Below are 13470 nucleotides of genomic sequence, written 5' to 3' on the forward strand. Positions count from 1 at the left end.
CTTCATTGTTACTAGGTGGGCTAATTTTAGCATTTCAAGTAGACAGATTCCAACATACTGCTAGTTCTTGCTAAATGCAAAATTGTACCCACGTCTTCCTGTTGAAACCCTAGGTTGTTGTCATCAAACATTTTCCTGACTGAAAGGCTGGTCTCGTAGCAAGTGGAAACGTTCTTGTGGCCAGTGATTGCCAGTATGACGATGCTCAAATACACAAAATGGATGATCATGTTTCGAATGGCAACATCCATGATCCACTCAAGCTGGAACATAAACAAATAAGAGGCTATTTGTTGATTTCAGTTTCAGATCAGATTTTCGTTTCATGAGCCGTCATATAATATATTTATTTTACAAGTGGCACAGACATTTAAAACCTACTTACTTTAGCTAAACTACATTGAATGTCGACACCATATCCACTGTCATATAGCAACAATCTGCTGATATATCATTGGAACAAATGTTTTAACAAAGTAGCATAAGGATTGGGCAATAACCGCAATATCTTGTGTGTTTACAAGATAAGAGACACTGATAAGCAATGGGATGAATGCCTTCACTCTTGTGTGTTCACAAGATACCTGAGAAATAAGGACAAGAAACAGGCTAACCGCTTTCACGAAAGGTTAAAATAAGCCTGTTGCGCTCAGGTGAGCCTATATATTGTGTGTTCACAAGATAAGAGATAAGGTAAAACAAACAGGCTTAAGGCTTTCACAAATGTTGAAAATGAGCATGATGCGCTCAGATGAGCTATACACACCATTTATTGCAAGAATTTAACCTGAGTCGCTCGTAGATAGCCTTCACGCTCAAGTGAGCTATACACTATATTTAATGCAAGAATTTATCCCTAGTCGCTAGCAGATAGCCTTCACGCTCAGGTGAGCTATACACAATATGTAATGCAATAATTTACCATGAGTCGCTCGCAATAGCCTTCACGCTAAGGTGAGCTATACACAATATTTAATGCAAGAATTTACCCTGAGTCGCTCGCGGATAGCCTTCATGCTCAGGTGAGCTATACACAATATTTAATGCAAGAATTTACCCCAAGTCGCTCGCGGATAGCCTTCAGAAGGTGAGCTGGTAAAGGGGGACGAAGGTTGTGGTGGACATCAGGGTCTTCAGTAACTGCCTTCAAGTACTCTTCATCATCATCTATGGAAATGTATGAACCTTAATTTGTCAAAGGATTAATAAGAATTTTTATTTTCACCGTTTCAAGACAATGAAAAAAACTTTTATCACGAATATTTCCCAATTAATCACTTGAAGAATGTACCAACCCAGTTCACGAGGTTCCTCCACATCATCAAACTCCGCTGGTTTCTTAAATATCAAAGTTAGAAGAACAGCCATACACAGCACCTGTAAATCACAACACAGGCTTGTCAGGCAAATATCCAGTCATAAGAGGTGGTCGATTGGAAAATGGATTCACACAGGGTGATTAAAGACGACATACTGAATTGTGTATTCTGTCTTAATGAAGAACTGATTGGGCTAAGCTCTAGACATGTAAAAGGTCGGCCTAAAGTGAATGTATATAAAACTAAATGATGCATCGAGGTAAAAACATAATCAACATGAGTAAAATGCAATGGACGGATACATTATATGATGTTCAGCATTTGCAATCATATTATGTTTACAGTAAGTAAGAAAGTTCAAACGAAAGTTCTTAGAATTCAATAAGCATTGACTCAAGAATGTTTGTAACATTCTAAATGTGGCCGAAATCGACCGCAGCTTACCGCGGCTATAACATTAAACAGATAGAAAATGGCATTTCTATAGGCCAATACAGGACAATAAGCGACCCACGTACGCTACAAGCTCAAAATCGGCCATAAAAACAAGATGGTTGAGAATCCAACTTTGATATTATCTCACAATTATAACACACTGGATACTTGTGCCCAAGTGTTACAACCTGGTCACTTAACATAATACATCAATAATACATGAATATGTCAGTAGCGGATAATGCCAGCTGGATTATTGGAAACAGTAAAATTCATTTTAAATATTTAATACTTACCTGCTATCTAAATAGCTACCACTTCCGTGGTTGTATCATCCGGAAAATTTCTGAAGCCGACACCCTGTGTCCGCAGTAAAGGCTAGGGCGGAACATTGTGTAACGCAACCTAACAAAAAGCGACAGCTACCTTCAGTCTTGTTCCAATATATCTAAAATATTAGTCGAAGAGCGGGGTGGGAGTAGGGACTCACCGATAGCAGGTAAATATTTAATAATTTAAATGAGTTTTACGTAACAATTTGTTTTAAACGTCATATATACGTTACCTGCTATCTATATAGCTGAATTTGCAGCTGCGGTGGGAAGGTTCGCATATAGCTCCCCAATCCCCATCACAACAGAAGCCGTATCCAGGGTTATCAGCTAATGATAGCAGAACTCATAATTAGAGTTATCAGGTAATCTTCGTTAGTACGGTATTGACTTTGACTTCTCGGGAAAGAGTAAGTATGTCTATGTGGTATACGACACTACCGTTTGTGAAACAACAAGGGGTCCCAACAATTACAATTTGTCTTGTTGGCACTCCAGAGAACGAAGATAAAAAAATGTGGTCGGATTCCACCAGAAAGTATGTTGGAGCATGTTAGAGGGTGGGGTGTGATAACATACGCCCACAAAACTGACAGAGCTCGTAATTAATGCGGTCTGCTCTTAAACAGGGATGAATCCCTAGATGAGAGAGAAAATAGTAAGCCTTTTAATTGAGGCTGCTCAACAAGAAGCCGCAGACACATCGCCCCCCCCCCTTTTAAGGAATGAAGAGTCTCTAGCGAGAGCCTCGAATGAACTTACTCTGCTGATGTAGAACTTCAAAGCCCTGACTTGGCAAAGCAGTCTATCTTCATCTTTATGTCCCAATGTTCTAGAAAGACTTGCGACCTTGAAGGGTTTAGAAGCCATATAGGGGAGTTGATATTTAGCACGAAATCTTAGCTGACACAACAAAGAGACGAAGCAATCCGATCAAAATGAAGATCGTCATCTTCGACAGAAAGAGCATGAATTTCACTTCTCCGTTTGGCTGAAGCCTATAGTAAGAAGGAAAACGGTATTCAAGTTTTTAGGAACTGTTAGGAAGCCTGATGAAATGGGTCATCAGGAACCTCGTAAGCGATCAAAGAACGCAAGTCAAAACCTTTAAAGGAACGAGAAACAGAGCGTTGAAGTTCCATGGCTAGGTCATGAAATAGGTAGGTCAGCATAAATGTGTGATGACTTACGAAAAGCCAAGTTATGTGAAGCATAGTCTGTATCCTTGATGGAGGTAAGAGAAAGTTTTTTATCATCAAGAAGATAAATAAGAAAAAAATGCTCTATGCGTCTAGCAGAGTGATTAAGGGGAACAATATGCCCTCGAATACACCAGTCAGAGAAAAGCTTCCAGAAAGCATCGTAGACTGGTGGACTTTTCCTTGCAGAGGCAACGAGAGTTGAAGCCCTAACAGAAAAATGTTATTCTGTAGGGAATATCTAATAATGGCCATACTTGTGGTGGAACATGTCTGGAACTTATAAAATCTATCTCTCTGAGATAGGAAATATGACCTGTGAATGAGTTTCCTGGAAAATCGTACAGGAGACTGAGAATGTCGTTAAACCAGAATCTCCTTGGCCACCAGGATGATCTGGCAAGAGCTCACCTTGATACTCCAAAATATAGGAATAGAATAAGTGAGACATAGGTGTTAGAGTCTAGTTGGTCTCAAGCGGATGAAAGCGCGACAATCGCCAACGCTGCTGGATTGTAAACTGGACTCACTTACACAGGAAGTATGTGGTTGTCTCTGGTCGCAAACAGGAGGACCAGTTGATAACCGAATGTGAGAAAAATCTAGTTGGTCAATTCCTGATGAAATGGTCAATCTGGCAGAAGGAACTGGTGTTTGCAAGACACACTGTTCGACAGGGCGTTGAGTCGACATGGTATGTGTTTGAACGAGAGAGAAATGTTGAAGTTCTTGCAAAGAACGAGCACGTTTCTGGTTTCCAGATACAGGGGGTGATCATGCATACATCCTTGTGCCTGGATGTAAACCACAACTGATGTGTTGTCTGTTGACACAGGAGTCGCGAAGATGTGTTGGAAACGAGAAACAGCTAGAAAGACTGCTAGCTTTTCGAGATTTTTGATGTGCAGGTGATACTCCCGAGGACACCACATATCTGAGATGATCAGGCTGAGTGGTTCCAGGTAAGCGCGCCAATCTTCCCTGCCCGCATCCGTACGAGATGCAAGGAAGTTTGCGGTGAAAGAAGCGGTACTCCTGCCAAGAGTCTCCTAGTCTAGTCACCACTGAATGTGGGAAACTAAAGACGAAAGGATCGGACTCTGCGTAAGCGGATTGCTCTGAGATAAATACTACAAATTAAGAGATAGTGCTGAAGAGGACGTATTCTTTCGGAAAAGACGTCTCAGCAGAAAGACCTGGGACCGGACCGGTAAAAGACCGACCGGTGGCCAGAGCCGAATGGTCAAGAATGGGTGGGGAAAGAAATTCACGGCAAGCCGAAATTGCCGCACTCCGACCATACTTAAAAGTCTGTAGAATAGAAAAAGTGTTGAACACTTAATATAAGTAGGGATGCAAGAGGTTACACAAATGATAACCGGTTAACCTTTTTTCGTAACCGGTTATTAACCGGTTAATGGAAACGCCTAAAGAAGTTGAAATCATTTAAATTACATAAAATATGTGAAACCGGTCTGTAGAAACAAAAGTGATTTCAAATTTGAAATCACTTGCGTTGATAACAATCCAGTTTCGTAATAAAATGAATTATAAAAAATATTTTCATAATTTTGTCATCATATGCTATATATTTTATTAAATTTTCCTGCGTAAATGCATAAGAGTAAAAAAATAGGAACTACACAATGTTCATTTTCACGTGTTATTAACTTATTTTTGGTTTGGCCGCTTATATTACCTTCGCGCCGTATCGCTTACAAAAATGGTGTGTTTCTTTGTTCATTCTGTTATAATTTTTGAAACTCAAATTGGCTTAATATAGAAATGGTTTTCCCTTTCAATTCGATGTAAAGTGGGTCATGTGTGTTCAATGAATCCGCATCTATTCTTATTCGCTAATTGCATATTTTGTTGCTTGCATTTCAGCGTTTGTAGCCGAAGTAGTATCGTTTGATTTTCATTATACAATAAAAAATGTGCGTAAAATAAAGGATACACATAAAATTAATTTTGAACGAAATGTAAGTTGAATATTTAATATAATCAGTACATTTATTTAATAGCGAAGTAACTAAGTATTACTGATACTGGTCTCAAAACTGATAGTTAGGTATGGTTGTCGACGTACCATAGCGCGCACATTTTACGCAATTACACAAATACTCAATTTAACGGGTTTATTAATTTTTAATATTTTTAATTTATGTTTAATTATTTAAATAGTTAATGATTTGCTTACTAAAATAGAACTTGCATCGGACGGTAATGGTGGAATCATTGGACGTAAATTATCATAATGATATTAATTTTTGATAAAGAAAAACGGCATTAACTCGTCAAGATTTTAACTACGAATTCAATTCGTGATAAAATTGTTACTTATAAACACGGTATTTTTGCGAGCAATCAGTTTTGGATATTGGTTAACAAAACATCAAAATAAGCCGTCCAATGTCTCAACTGTTTTTTATCGCGAGTTCACTTAACGTGTTAATTGCGTCTTCGCTATAAGCTCCCACTCACCGCAGTTCGCTAGTTAAATTTTAGCGAGCCAAAAGACCAGTAGTGTCAGTTATCAAAACGTACCCCTTATTTGTTATCACAAAGGTATTGATTAACTGCTTGACTACTTTGACTGTTGACACGTTATTTATTACAAGTCGATGGTGCGCCATGTTGTTTTAACTGGTCGCCCGCGCAAGTTGGCAGTAAGTCACGCGAAAAATGTAAAATCGTACGAAATATTCACTGAAAAAAACATATTCATATATTTTTTCCAGGTTAACCTTTTCCTTAAAATGTAACCGGTTGACTGGACGTTTCAGTAGGTCAACCGGTTAACCTCTTGCATCCCTAAATATAAGCCATCGATTTGCGAAGTGCAGAAGTATGGGTGCAACTGGTACCTCCGGCATCGGAGGTGAGTTGGTAGAAAGGGAAAACCCAAGGAGTGACCTTAGGGACGTCCGCCCTTGCTGGTCGAAGGCTTGAAAGTCTTCTGATCCGGCTTGGTTTTGCCCTTAATTTAAGAAACCTTTACAGACGAATTCCGATAGGAAGACGACCTGTAATAGGAAGACGGCCTGTTAGAGGCCGGATGTGGAATAAAAGAAGGCCTTTTAGAGAAAAAGGTTTTTCATCTTAGTATTCTTGGCTGTCGGGGTTGCCGGATGCTTAGAAGCAGGACGCTTTAGAACCCCTAAGCGCTGACCAGAGTTGTTTCTCGTTAGAGAAGAAAGGATCTGGTTTTCCCGGTCAGCCGTGATTTCCGCCGGTATCCTTCCTCCAAAAAGGGAATCTGCTGTGAAAGGAGCAATTCTGTGCGAGTTCACTCCTGGTTACATCAAGTAAATTGAGGCAGGAAAGAGAGGATAAGGTCTCTCCGGATCCTTAGCATCTCGGGCCTGAGTCCTGATAGCTCCCAAGCCATCTACAATGCTGTGACCGCATGCGGTCAAGCTTGTAGGCAGACCTATGGATCGGTCCTCTCTCAGTTACCTTTTCTCCAACATGGAGTAAGGAACTGAGATAGAGGTAGCCATATAGTCTGACGTTGACCGATTATCGATATGCCCGGTGTCCGGACCGGACAAAGAGGAGTGATCGGATCGATCATAATATGACCGGTGACGTCATCGGGTAAATCGCCCGAACCGGACCGGTCAATGACCGGGGACCGGTGACCAGGGATTGGAGCCGGTGAACGGACCAGTCATATCATGACCAGTGACGTCACCTGTTTAAGACCGAAGTACGGCGGAAGCAATATGATCTGACGTCGAGCAACGCATGGCCAAAGCCACGCGGTCTACGTCACTGAGCATATACCGACGTATTGCGGGAGCCATATGGTATGATGTCGACGCATGGTCGAAGCTACGTTGTCGTACGTCCTGCTCAGTGCCTGGACCGATGAACGGACCGGTCATAAAATGACCGGTAACGTTACCGGGTACTACCCAGTGACCGGCGACTGGGCCGGTCAACGACCAGTGCCAAGTGAACGGACCGGTCATAACATGACCGGTGACATCAACGGGTAAAGCCCGGATAATGGCGGAAGCCGTATGGTCTGACGTCGACCGACGCATTGCCTACGCCACGTGATTGACGTCACTAAGCATAGACCGATGTATGGCAGGAGCCATATGGTCTTTAGTCGACCGACGAATGGCCGAGGCCACTTGGTCGACGACATGCTTAGTACCGTGCAAATAAATGCAAAGACCGAAGTATGGCAGGAGCCATATGGTCTGACGTCGACTGACGCATGCCCGAAGTACGTGGTCAACGTCTTGCACGGTGCCCGGTGGCGAAGGTCAACAGGAACAGTATCTTCTCCACGCTTGCGGCTCTGGAAGGTCCTATGTTGCCCGGTACAGGACCAGTCAAAGACCAGGGACCGTTGAACGGACCGGTCATAAAATGACCAGTGACGTTACCGGGTAAAGACCGAAGTATGGCGGAAGCCATATGGTCTGACGTCGACCGACGCATGGCCGAAGCCACTTGGTCAAAGTCACGGGGCAAAGACCGATGTATGGCGGGAGCCATATGGTCTGACGCCGACCGAGGTGTGGAAAGAGCCACGTGGTCCACACCTTGCACAGTACCGTGCAAAGACCGAAGTACGGTGGGGGCCATATAGTCTGACGTCAACCGATGCATGGCCAATACAACGAGGTCAACGTCTTGCACTGTGCTATATCTTGTTTTCTGCGACCTTCGTACATGAAATATGAGAGTAAAACATATTCAACAATTACTGGTCATAAACCAGATTGTTATACGGCACATGAACTATTTTTGCAAATGATAAACATTCTCTAAGTTTTTTCTGAAAGAGAACGTAAAGTGTTCATGAACATAAAAACTGCGTTTGTGGTATTAATTAAACACAAGTTTAATGAATGATCGAAAATAACACCGATAATAATTTGTTAGACAAATAATAAAACTTGTCTAAACAAATACACGGCATTGATAAACATCTCACAGTTAATTATGCAAACGATAAAACCACGTGGACGCTTGAAAACACACTACCCATAAGGCATAAATTAAACAAAAATTTAATACAAAAATTGAAAATAATACCGATAATAATTTGTTAGACAAATACTAAAACAAGTCTAAACAAATGCACGACATAGATTAACATTTTTAGAGTTAACTGTGTAAACGATTAAGTCACGTGGCCGCTGAATAACAATTTGGCGATAAGGCATAACTTAAACAAAAGTTTAATACGATACCTGTGAAATAATCCGGATAATACAATGCTAGACAAATACTAAAACTTGTCTAAACAAAAACTCAACCAAAACACGGAAATAAATTGGAAATAAACCCAATATTCAGAGCGATCAAAAACGGCATGCTGCATTTCCTAGTATCCGGAAGAAGACTGAAGATAGGTGTCGCTTTTTGCTAGGTTGTTGCCTTTGCTGTTCCGCCCTTGTCTAAACAGCGGACACAAGGTGGCGGCTCCAGAAATTTTCCGGATGATATAACCAACCTACGGAAGAAGTAGCTATATAGATCGCAAGTAACATATTTATAACATTAAAATAAAGCTATCGAGATAAAACTACTGTAAATAAAAGGAAGACAATTTAACGTATATAATATAAATTGATAAAAATATTAACGGACTGAAGTGTTACTGTAAAAATTTCAAGAGGAACTTGAACCAAAATGACAAACAGCAATACCTTATGTTCTCTCGTAAGTAATTGTTATTTTTTTGGTCAATTATACAATGTAAAAGGAAAAGCATTACACCGTCAAAGAGGCACGGTATTCCAGTACCTTCTACATATAAAACTTCTGTAGGTGGAAAGAACAGCACAGGCTGATCGGGAACATATTACACACAAACATAAAGCATTGTTTACAAATCAAACCCATGCTATATATTTTACATAAGCTGACTTAAAACCTTTACATGACATTTAAGCCAAATTCAATACATGCCACAATCATGGGTCCACGCAGTGATCATTTTCTGTATTTGAACACAATTTGAAGTTACTGGTCACAAACGGCTTAGGTATGGCCATATCAGACGTTTGCACCCATGTGCTGAATTAGGTCGTTGAGTGAGCCATGTGTTAAATTGCGTTAGACAGACGTGATAATTTCATCACCGCATTTAACATGAAGATAAACACCAATTAACCTAATAAGATAGTCACTTACTGCAATCAAGAAACCATTAGCGATGTAATAGGAATTGGCAAGTTAATAACCCTGGTATATGCATTGTTGTTAATGTGAGTTAACTGTGAGTTAACAATATCGTTTAAAACCTATTGTATGCATGTGACACACTAACTGTCTGCAAATCTTAAACAAATTAAAGACTGAAATACAAAGTATGCAGCTAATACAACAATAACGCGATGGCTATAACTGCTAAAATTTACTAAGAAAAGGGGCGATATTTTAAAACAATGAAAAGGTCAATCAAAATGAGCTTGAACAGCATCATAGGTCCAATGACATTGATCGTAATAATGACGCACACATCTCAATAGACAGTTCTTTGTAATTTATTGTACAATATAACCAAACAGTGCCCCAGATAAGCTGCGCATATTTCAGCATCTTTTACCCTAGTACAATGTTTAAAAACGCAAAGAAATACAATATCATGCGTATTCAAAACGCAACCAATTTGAGTTTCACGCCAATTCGTCAACTTCAATGCTTCAATGCATATAATACAATAGCTTCGATCGAAAATGCTTTGCTCATTTCGGTATATTCTCATTGGAATTATTATCGTAACGCGGCCACGGTTTCATGCAGCAAGCGCCTAAATGAAGGCTTAGGACAACATTCCCAGTTATTCAAGCGCTCTGCGGACTAGATTTAGTAGACAACTAGTTAAATCAAGCATCTGACCAAATTATTTACGACTACATACATGCGTTTTCAATCTGACTTAATTCGTCGCTCATTGTGCTTGTATTTGTAAAGCGTCTGTACTTTCAAATTCTAATAAGATGCGAATTAAAAATGTGTATGAGATGTAGAAAGACGTCCGCGAATGTAGCGCAAAAATATCAGTCGATATAATTGACAGTTACAAAGATGTCAGTTAACATCAGTTTTTTTTAAGTTTATATAATAGACAGTTTCAAGGATTAAAGATGTTATGAAACATCAGTTTATTAAAGTTAATTATGATATTTATCAGTTTTGTTGAATCAATACAAGTGTACAGCTTCAACAGAAGAAAAGCAGCAATGATTTTAATGTACGAATTTTTTACCATATTCAAGAATGAAATCACCCTATTTTTCAAAATCAATGGGTGAAAACCCTATTTCCCAAATTCCGGATTTTCGAAACTAAGTAGCATTAGAGAAGTCTCACATTTGGGTAGATATCGCTCACTTCCAGTCTGTTAGAAGTACACGGCGCAAAAAGTAAACAATAGGAAAATTCTATTGTTGTATGCCTGAATGTCAAAATTATTGGGGAAAAGTTTGCAGATATGGCAAGCCTGTCACGCTGCACAAATTGCCCAGTAATCATGCTACGAAAACTGCATGGATTAGAGCTATAAGCAGGCGAGATTGGAAGCCAACCGGGAAGGTATCATTAGTGTACCGACATCTGTTATGTCGAAGTACATAAATATCGTATTTGTAGGAGAACAACATGTCCATGCCAAGCAAAATTATTACAAACATTTTGTTTAAGTAATAATTGGGTTATAAACTAATTCAATTTGGTTTAATATGGCCTAACTTGTTGACATTTTACACCATGATTTGCTAATCTTAAATGTGAATGATTAATATGAGCAGATTGACATTGAATAGACTATTTATGTTACCGGACCACACCAATGTAAATATCAACAATCAGCTCCTCTATTCCTCGAATGCCTTAAATTGTAATATAATGAACTTAAATTGATTGTAATATAATGAACTTAAATTGCATTTACTAATAAAATCGTTTTCTTATTAATACAACATATGGCTATCTGTTCTCTATTGATTGGTACAATTTCAGTGGATTAAATATCAACACCCTGCCCCTCTGTGTATATTTAATTATTTGCCATGTTTCCCACAAACTAGCATTTTACATTTATCTCTGTGACAAATTCAAGTTGCTCTGACTGTTTATTTTTGTCAGTATTAAGATAAACCCTTTTGTGTATATTGATGTTGCAGATACATAAGGGTATGCTCTGATCATTTGAGGATAGAATTGTCCAAACTCCATGAATTGGAACAAGGTGCCAACAAAATACCTTGAGCAGATGATCCTTTCTACCAAGAAAGTATAGACATGTAAATCTCTAATAAAGGTGATTAATAGCTGTTTCAGCCTTTCAACCTATTTTATATAACGTATGCATCTCATGCTTTTCACAGTATGTGAAGATATAAAATGCATGCATAATACATATGCATTTCAAATTAATTATAGACCACACTGTCTTTACTAAACTTTGCATAAGAAAACAATGCAAAACAACAACAGTTAAATGAATGTTATATGAAGACACTCAGATCATACAAATGTATGCATGTATGTAGAAATATTATTCAATAACATTTCAAAACATCAAACCCTTATTTGTAGCTGATCAACTTTGCTAATATACACCCGGTTATTTGAAATTTAGTATGAAGTACCTCCTGTGTATTTAAACTGTATTTTATCTGCATTTGATGAGTATATTTGTTTGTTGTTGTACTTAAATAAAATGTACAGAAACATGCATTTATATATCTTACTATAACTTTTTTTAAAGGTGTTTGAAAGTGCTGATCAGTCCTGATGATTCTTCAAGTCCACAGAATTAGAGTCATTCCTGGGATCAGATTCAATCATTTCATGGGTAATGATATCAATATTTATTGCCTCCAAAAATGTCAGGCTATTTATTCTTTAGGCCAGTTTAGGGTTTGGCATTTTTGTATCTATAAATGATAAATATAATTTTAACTTAACATGCCTTTAGTTAAAAGATTCTTAAGATTAATCATCACTTTTTTATATGGTAGTGAATTGTTTTTGTCAGAACAAAACATAACATACTTTATGTGGAAGGACTAGGCAATTAACACTAACTTAAATATAATATACATAAAATTTATGTATTTCAGTTATGCCAAGTCACATGCTGATGACATCAGTGTCGGTGATAAAAGCTCTGGAAGTGTCGGTGTTCAGGCATCTCCTGACAAGCATGAAATCTCCACATATACCGAAATACCAGCAATAACCATCAAAGACATTAATGCATCAGACAATAAAATGTTTTATACTGGCTACGCTAGGCAAGAACTGTTGATGGGTTTCAATGACATAGTTAACAAATTATTGATGCAACATTATAACTCTTCATTACAAGTGATTCGCCTTCAAGTGAGTGCACATGCGTGACGGAAGACGCAAAATGTCAAAACAAACAGAAAATATTTCGATTTTAATTATATTTAATTATATTTTGAATGAAACATCACCAAAAAAGTATTCAAATAATTAAAAATCAATATTTCTAAACATTCTGTAAAGTAGCAACTCGATCGGGACACATTTGAGGAAGAAATTTGTCTCCGAAAGTTTCTAACAGATTTTTGAAAGTTGAGCGCCATAGCAGTGTACCGGAAACGAAAAAGCGGGAAGGAGCTCAAGCGATATTTTCATCAGTCTACAAGAGAGTTCAAAGTTACGAGTTTATACGTATTAATTTCTGGATGTGTTATTAAAAAGAACATTAACATTTCTGAGAGTAAAAACGATGAAAACTGGAAAATTTTACCTTAGCAACGGTATCCAAGGCAAGTTAACAACTTAAATTTTAATTATTTGTGACTTGGAATACACCTTTGGATCTGAATAATAACAGACTACGTCAAATGGTAAATGTAAACAACAATGGCCGCGTACATCCTCAGAACAATATTGTTTGTTGTCACTGTACTTCATACGAAGTTTGTGCATGTAAGAACTATCAAACCAGAAGATGTTAAATTTCATCACCATGAAACATTTCAGCAAACAATTGCTGACCATTTTCTACTGACAAACCTTTTTTCTGTGTGCATCGGAGATAGTTTTAGCGTGGACAACATGTGTATTTTATAATTTCATGCAAAATATACACGTCGAACCAAAACAAACCCTACACGAACCAGAAAAAGACTTTTCCAGTGCTTTCTCCTGATATGCGGAGATGTTGAAATGAAC

General features: G+C 38.4%; 1 protein-coding gene across 1 annotated transcript in view; it reads right to left on the reverse strand.

The window, feature by feature from the left end:
• Window positions 1–1101: 1101 nt before the first annotated feature.
• LOC127854474 (uncharacterized) overlaps window positions 1102–13470 on the reverse strand; it is a 97281-nt gene continuing 84912 nt past the window's right edge. Inside the window, exons 25-26 of the mRNA XM_052389526.1 lie at window positions 1296–1377; window positions 1102–1167 (exon numbers count right to left, since the gene is read on the reverse strand). The gene's annotated coding sequence lies outside the window, so the exon portion shown is untranslated. The remainder of the gene's footprint in view (window positions 1168–1295; window positions 1378–13470) is intronic.

This window comes from Dreissena polymorpha, chromosome 13 (genome assembly GCF_020536995.1).
Source record: "Dreissena polymorpha isolate Duluth1 chromosome 13, UMN_Dpol_1.0, whole genome shotgun sequence".
In the NCBI taxonomy this organism is placed as follows: Eukaryota; Metazoa; Mollusca; class Bivalvia; order Myida; family Dreissenidae; genus Dreissena; species Dreissena polymorpha.